The 7,665-nt window shown below is 42.8% G+C and overlaps 1 non-coding gene across 1 annotated transcript; it reads right to left on the reverse strand.

Annotated features, from left to right (window-relative positions):
- Positions 1–1,198: 1,198 nt before the first annotated feature.
- Positions 1,199–3,121, reverse strand: LOC126877398 (small subunit ribosomal RNA). The gene has a single exon (XR_007694986.1). It is a non-coding gene; the product is annotated as a small subunit ribosomal RNA (ribosomal RNA).
- Positions 3,122–7,665: the final 4,544 nt, after the last annotated feature.

The raw sequence follows: 7,665 nt of genomic DNA on the forward strand, positions 1-7,665 counted from the left end.
AGGCTTCGAAGCCGGCGGCGTTCCCCTCTGAACGAACTTCGGCTAGACTAGTTACGAATCGTTGCTACACATCGTCTTCATCGTCGTCGTCGTCGACATCGACATCATCATCATATCATCATCATCATCATCATCATCATCATCGGTCATCGTCGCATAGCGGGCCAACATCCACGCGATGCGTCTTCGTTCTAGGTTACCCGATCCACGAGTATGTTACACGTGGTTTCGTTATTTCGAACGAAACGACATACGAAGAGCACACGCCCTTTGGGTAGGAAGCACGTTTCGAGAACGACGAGAGTTTCGATGAAAGAGACGAGAGAAGTCGACGCAGAAGGTATCCATGGATCTTCGAAGAGAACCTTCGAAGATGTATATCGGTATCCTTTCGCTCTGCGCGACTCGCTACAAGTTCTTTCGCTCTCGTCGACTCGTTCTAGACGCTTCGTTCGATCCCAAAGAGGAGTCTTCGATATGTCCCGTTGCTAGGAGGAGAACAAACGCAACACAGACCACGAAACATAGAAGAGAATAGGCGAGCATGATCACTCCGACACGAGGCACTTTAGAGATTTTCTTATTAGTTTGCATGGACTTTTATATTTCGTTTGTACGGTTTCCACGATGCAAATACGAAATACGAGATCGTGACGGCGGGTCTTTCTGTGTACGGCCTCTCGCAGGCGCCACGACTGCATTTCTCTTTACACCTGGTTTCCATCGTAATTTTTTCGTTTGATATCGAGCCTTAACTTTTGTTGGCTCTTTCGAAGCTAGAGTTCCCTTTTATTAGAATTTCATATATATATATATTATATGTTATATGTTTTATTCGGAGACGGCGGGTCTTTCTGTTTACGACCTCACGCAGGCGCCTCGAATAAGTTTCATTCGCATTTCGTTTTTATACTTGTATATATATATCTCTTCATCCCGATGATCGAGAGAGAGTGCCACCTTCTCTTCGTATAATTCCGTAGCTGGAGGGTCGTCTCCTCCTTAAGAATATTTCTATTCGTGCCAACGGAGGTTGCCAAGCTCCCTGGCGTTTTCGTTTGTTAAAGTATATAGCTTGTTAATACGTCGTATATACTTTCGTCGATACAGGAGGAGTACGGCTCCTTACCGACCATTGTGATATATATTTCATAGTTTTTATATGTGTTCAAGTCAAATTCTTTTGGTATCGTATCGTTAATGATCCTTCCGCAGGTTCACCTACGGAAACCTTGTTACGACTTTTACTTCCTCTAAATGATCAAGTTTGGTCATCTTCCCGGTAACATCGGCAATGCTTATCACATTGGCCGCGCACCAGTCCGAAGACCTCACTAAATCATTCAATCGGTAGTAGCGACGGGCGGTGTGTACAAAGGGCAGGGACGTAATCAACGCGAGCTTATGACTCGCGCTTACTGGGAATTCCTCGTTCATGGGGAATAATTGCAAGCCCCAATCCCTAGCACGAAGGAGGTTCAGCGGGTTACCCGGGCCTTTCGGCCAGGGAAAACACGCTGATTCCTTCAGTGTAGCGCGCGTGCGGCCCAGAACATCTAAGGGCATCACAGACCTGTTATTGCTCAATCTCGTGCGGCTAGAAGCCGCCTGTTCCTCTAAGAAGATTTGTTTGTACGTTGGTAGTAAAAACCCACCGACCGAAGCCGGGGGCCTTCGAGATACCATAAGTTACGTCTATTTAGCAGGCTAGAGTCTCGTTCGTTATCGGAATTAACCAGACAAATCGCTCCACCAACTAAGAACGGCCATGCACCACCACCCACCGAATCAAGAAAGAGCTATCAATCTGTCAATCCTTCCGGTGTCCGGGCCTGGTGAGGTTTCCCGTGTTGAGTCAAATTAAGCCGCAGGCTCCACTCCTGGTGGTGCCCTTCCGTCAATTCCTTTAAGTTTCAGCTTTGCAACCATACTTCCCCCGGAACCCAAAAGCTTTGGTTTCCCGGAAGCTGCCCGCCGAGTCATCGGAGGAACTTCGGCGGATCGCTGGCTGGCATCGTTTATGGTTAGAACTAGGGCGGTATCTGATCGCCTTCGAACCTCTAACTTTCGTTCTTGATTAATGAAAACATTTTTGGCAAATGCTTTCGCTTCTGTCCGTCTTGCGACGATCCAAGAATTTCACCTCTAACGTCGCAATACGAATGCCCCCATCTGTCCCTATTAATCATTACCTCGGGGCTCCGAAAACCAACAAAATAGAACCGAGGTCCTATTCCATTATTCCATGCACACAGTATTCAGGCGAAGGTAGCCTGCTTTAAGCACTCTAATTTGTTCAAAGTAAACGTATCGGCCCACCTCGACACTCAGTGAAGAGCACCGCGATGGGATATTAGTTGGACCGCCCGCGAGGAGCTAAGCCCACCGATAGGACGTACCACATAATGCCAGTTAAACACCGCGAGCGGTGAACCGACACTGTGACACACAGATTCAACTACGAGCTTTTTAACCGCAACAACTTTAATATACGCTATTGGAGCTGGAATTACCGCGGCTGCTGGCACCAGACTTGCCCTCCAATTGGTCCTCGTTAAAGGATTTAAAGTGTACTCATTCCGATTACGGGGCCTCGGATGAGTCCCGTATCGTTATTTTTCGTCACTACCTCCCCGTGCCGGGAGTGGGTAATTTGCGCGCCTGCTGCCTTCCTTGGATGTGGTAGCTGTTTCTCAGGCTCCCTCTCCGGAATCGAACCCTGATTCCCCGTTACCCGTTACAACCATGGTAGGCGCAGAACCTACCATCGACAGTTGATAAGGCAGACATTTGAAAGATGCGTCGCCGGTGCTAGATGACCATGCGATCAGCACAAAGTTATTCAGAGTCACCAAAACAAACGATGGACGGACAGACGAGCCATCCGCCACCGATTGGTTTTGATCTAATAAAAGCATTCCTACCATCTCTGGTCGGAATCTGTTTGCATGTATTAGCTCTAGAATTACCACAGTTATCCAAGTAAATGTAGGTATGATCTAAGAAACCATAACTGATTTAATGAGCCATTCGCGGTTTCACCTTAATGCGGCATGTACTGAGACATGCATGGCTTAATCTTTGAGACAAGCATATGACTACTGGCAGGATCAACCAGGGATCTTATTCGTATAACAATTCTTATAAATTTCGTTTAAGTTCTCTTCGTGTCGTAGGTGGGACGTAAGCACCGTACGACGAGACTTTTCGTTCTTAAGATAGATATATCTATAAAATATATCTCCTAGCGACGTTCGAGATACACCCATAGTTCAGTAATAATCTTCGAACGCCGCTCGCAGCCACTTTGTAATTCTCAACTCCACCTCCTCTCTTCTCTCTCTCTCTTTCTCATAGTCTTATATAAAATGTTTAGAATCGTACTTCTAAAGGAACATTTCCATAATGCTGTCTTCGTGTAAAAAGACTTATTAGAATATCTTAGCGGTAAAGCACGTATACGCACCTCACGCTGAACGAACAAGCGCGTATCCCAGTGCGTCGCGCTGGACATACCGTAAGAATATTCTTTCAATCGGTAGAACATTTTCGGCAGAAGACATACTACGCAAAGATAGTACGCTCCTACCGCCTCATCGGATACTTCTGCGAAAGCAGAAGTTTTTATAGAAAGCAGACGGTTATACTCTTTTGAATGAATCGATGCTCAGTTAGTACAAGCACACACGCATCTAACAATTTTTGTTAGAATACGTACACACAGGTCACCAGCTTCCCGACTCAGGGGAACCTTGCCACGATATTTGGTCATTACGTCCAGGACAGCGACCCGCGGCGCAGCAGTGTAGAGAAAAAACCAGAACGAGAACGGAGGAACAGTCGAGAAATAGCGTAAAATACACTAAGACTCGAGGAGCGGTGACTGAATTCTCAACCGAGGCCGTAGAATAGCCACGCGCTCAACGCTGTTCCGACCGAACCGTCCGGCTCGACGTCTCTCTTATAGATACGAAAGCGCCAGCCGGAAGGCCGGCGCCGGCCGGGCTAGCGGCCGCGCGCTTACGGTGCAAAACCTCCGTAGCAACGTACCGTTCGGAAGGGACGCTGGAACTTAGTCTCGCGAACGCTCGATCACTACTATACAAAGCCAATATCCAACCATCGAAATACATTACCAGACGTTTTATTAACATAATAGAAATGCATTTTTACCAAAAAATTAATTTTTTTTTTCACCGAAAAATTGCATCAGTAAACATACTCTTTTATCGAATACGGACAAAAAATAAGTTTATAATCAATTACAATACGTTAAAATAAGTAGAAATATGCAAAAAAATATATACCTTGTAACGTTAATTAACGAAAAAATTAGAAAAATATCCCAGTCGTGTCAGTTCGACGAACGCTAATTTTTTGAAAAAATCGATAAAAATGTTTAATCCCGACGTATTTAATAGAGATAGAACGATTCCCGTAAAAAAATTTATACCTTGTAACGCTTTTTAACGAATAAACTCGAAAAAACTTTTTCGCCCTCGGAATTTTTCTAAGTCCCAACGTACCGGCTCGGAATTTTTCTATGTTCCAACGACCGGTCGTGTCGGTCCAAACGTTTTTATATCCGTCTGCCGACGATATAAACGCTTAATCCCGACGTATTTTATCGAGTTATAACGATTTCTTGAAAAATATTCGTACGTTATAACGCTTTTTAACGAATTAATCGAAAAAGAGTGTTCGGTCCGAAAATTTTCTAAGTACGAACGACCGGCCGCATAGGTCCGTTTTTAAAAATCGTTCTCGGACGGAAATAAACCATTAATCCCGACGTATTTCGTCGAGTTACGTCGATTTATGCAAAAAAATTCATACCTTGTAACGCTTTTTAACGAATAAACTCGAAAAAACTTTTTCGCCCTCGGAATTTTTCTAAGTCCCAACGTACCGGCTCGGAATTTTTCTATGTTCCAACGACCGGTCGTGTCGGTCCAAACGTTTTTATATCCGTCTGCCGACGATATAAACGCTTAATCCCGACGTATTTTATCGAGTTATAACGATTTCTTGAAAAATATTCGTACGTTATAACGCTTTTTAACGAATTAATCGAAAAAGAGTGTTCGGTCCGAAAATTTTCTAAGTACGAACGACCGGCCGCATAGGTCCGTTTTTAAAAATCGTTCTCGGACGGAAATAAACCATTAATCCCGACGTATTTCGTCGAGTTACGTCGATTTATGCAAAAAAATTCATACCTTGTAACGCTTTTTAACGAATAAACTCGAAAAAACTTTTTCGCCCTCGGAATTTTTCTAAGTCCCAACGTACCGGCTCGGAATTTTTCTATGTTCCAACGACCGGTCGTGTCGGTCCAAACGTTTTTATATCCGTCTGCCGACGATATAAACGCTTAATCCCGACGTATTTTATCGAGTTATAACGATTTCTTGAAAAATATTCGTACGTTATAACGCTTTTTAACGAATTAATCGAAAAAGAGTGTTCGGTCCGAAAATTTTCTAAGTACGAACGACCGGCCGCATAGGTCCGTTTTTAAAAATCGTTCTCGGACGGAAATAAACCATTAATCCCGACGTATTTCGTCGAGTTACGTCGATTTATGCAAAAAAATTCATACCTTGTAACGCTTTTTAACGAATAAACTCGAAAAAACTTTTTCGCCCTCGGAATTTTTCTAAGTCCCAACGTACCGGCTCGGAATTTTTCTATGTTCCAACGACCGGTCGTGTCGGTCCAAACGTTTTTATATCCGTCTGCCGACGATATAAACGCTTAATCCCGACGTATTTTATCGAGTTATAACGATTTCTTGAAAAATATTCGTACGTTATAACGCTTTTTAACGAATTAATCGAAAAAGAGTGTTCGGTCCGAAAATTTTCTAAGTACGAACGACCGGCCGCATAGGTCCGTTTTTAAAAATCGTTCTCGGACGGAAATAAACCATTAATCCCGACGTATTTCGTCGAGTTACGTCGATTTATGCAAAAAAATTCATACCTTGTAACGCTTTTTAACGAATAAACTCGAAAAAACTTTTTCGCCCTCGGAATTTTTCTAAGTCCCAACGTACCGGCTCGGAATTTTTCTATGTTCCAACGACCGGTCGTGTCGGTCCAAACGTTTTTATATCCGTCTGCCGACGATATAAACGCTTAATCCCGACGTATTTTATCGAGTTATAACGATTTCTTGAAAAATATTCGTACGTTATAACGCTTTTTAACGAATTAATCGAAAAAGAGTGTTCGGTCCGAAAATTTTCTAAGTACGAACGACCGGCCGCATAGGTCCGTTTTTAAAAATCGTTCTCGGACGGAAATAAACCATTAATCCCGACGTATTTCGTCGAGTTACGTCGATTTATGCAAAAAAATTCATACCTTGTAACGCTTTTTAACGAATAAACTCGAAAAAACTTTTTCGCCCTCGGAATTTTTCTAAGTCCCAACGTACCGGCTCGGAATTTTTCTATGTTCCAACGACCGGTCGTGTCGGTCCAAACGTTTTTATATCCGTCTGCCGACGATATAAACGCTTAATCCCGACGTATTTTATCGAGTTATAACGATTTCTTGAAAAATATTCGTACGTTATAACACTTTTTAACGAGTTATTTGGAGGGGATCTTTCGGCCTTTTCGTAGCGGTGCGAAAAAATTCTAAGTTCCAACGTCCCAGTCACGTTGGTCCGGAGGATGAAATTTTTCAAAAAAATAAAGTGAAATCGCTACTTTCGACTAGATTTCGTCGAAACGTAACGATTTCACGCAAAATTTCGATACGTTATAACGCTTTTTAGCGAGTTATTTCGAGTTGAACTTTCGGTACTTTCGTAACGGGGCGAAAAAATTCTAAGTTCCAACGTCCCGGTCACGTTGGTCCGGAGGATGAAATTTTTTAAAAAAATAAAGTGAAATCGCTACTTTCGACTAGATTTCGTCGAAACGTAACGATTTCACGCAAAATTTCGATACGTTATAACGCTTTTTAGCGAGTTATTTCGAGTTGAACTTTCGGTACTTTCGTAACGGGGCGAAAAAATTCTAAGTTCCAACGTCCCGGTCAGGTTGGTCCGGAGGACGAAATTTTTTAAAAAAATAAAGTGAAATCGCTACTTTCGACTAGATTTCGTCGAAACGTAACGATTTCACGCAAAATTTCGATACGTTATAACGCTTTTTAGCGAGTTATTTCGAGTTGAACTTTCGGTACTTTCGTAACGGGGCGAAAAAATTCTAAGTTCCAACGTCCCGGTCACGTTGGTCCGGAGGATGAAATTTTTTAAAAAAATAAAGTGAAATCGCTACTTTCGACTAGATTTCGTCGAAACGTAACGATTTCACGCAAAATTTCGATACGTTATAACGCTTTTTAGCGAGTTATTTCGAGTTGAACTTTCGGTACTTTCGTAACGGGGCGAAAAAATTCTAAGTTCCAACGTCCCGGTCACGTTGGTCCGGAGGATGAAATTTTTTAAAAAAATAAAGTGAAATCGCTACTTTCGACTAGATTTCGTCGAAACGTAACGATTTCACGCAAAATTTCGATACGTTATAACGCTTTTTAGCGAGTTATTTCGAGTTGAACTTTCGGTACTTTCGTAACGGGGCGAAAAAATTCTAAGTTCCAACGTCCCGGTCACGTTGGTCCGGAGGATGAAATTTTTTAAAAAAATAAA

This window comes from Bombus huntii, unplaced genomic scaffold (genome assembly GCF_024542735.1).
Source record: "Bombus huntii isolate Logan2020A unplaced genomic scaffold, iyBomHunt1.1 ctg00000159.1, whole genome shotgun sequence".
Taxonomy (NCBI): domain Eukaryota; kingdom Metazoa; phylum Arthropoda; class Insecta; order Hymenoptera; family Apidae; genus Bombus; species Bombus huntii.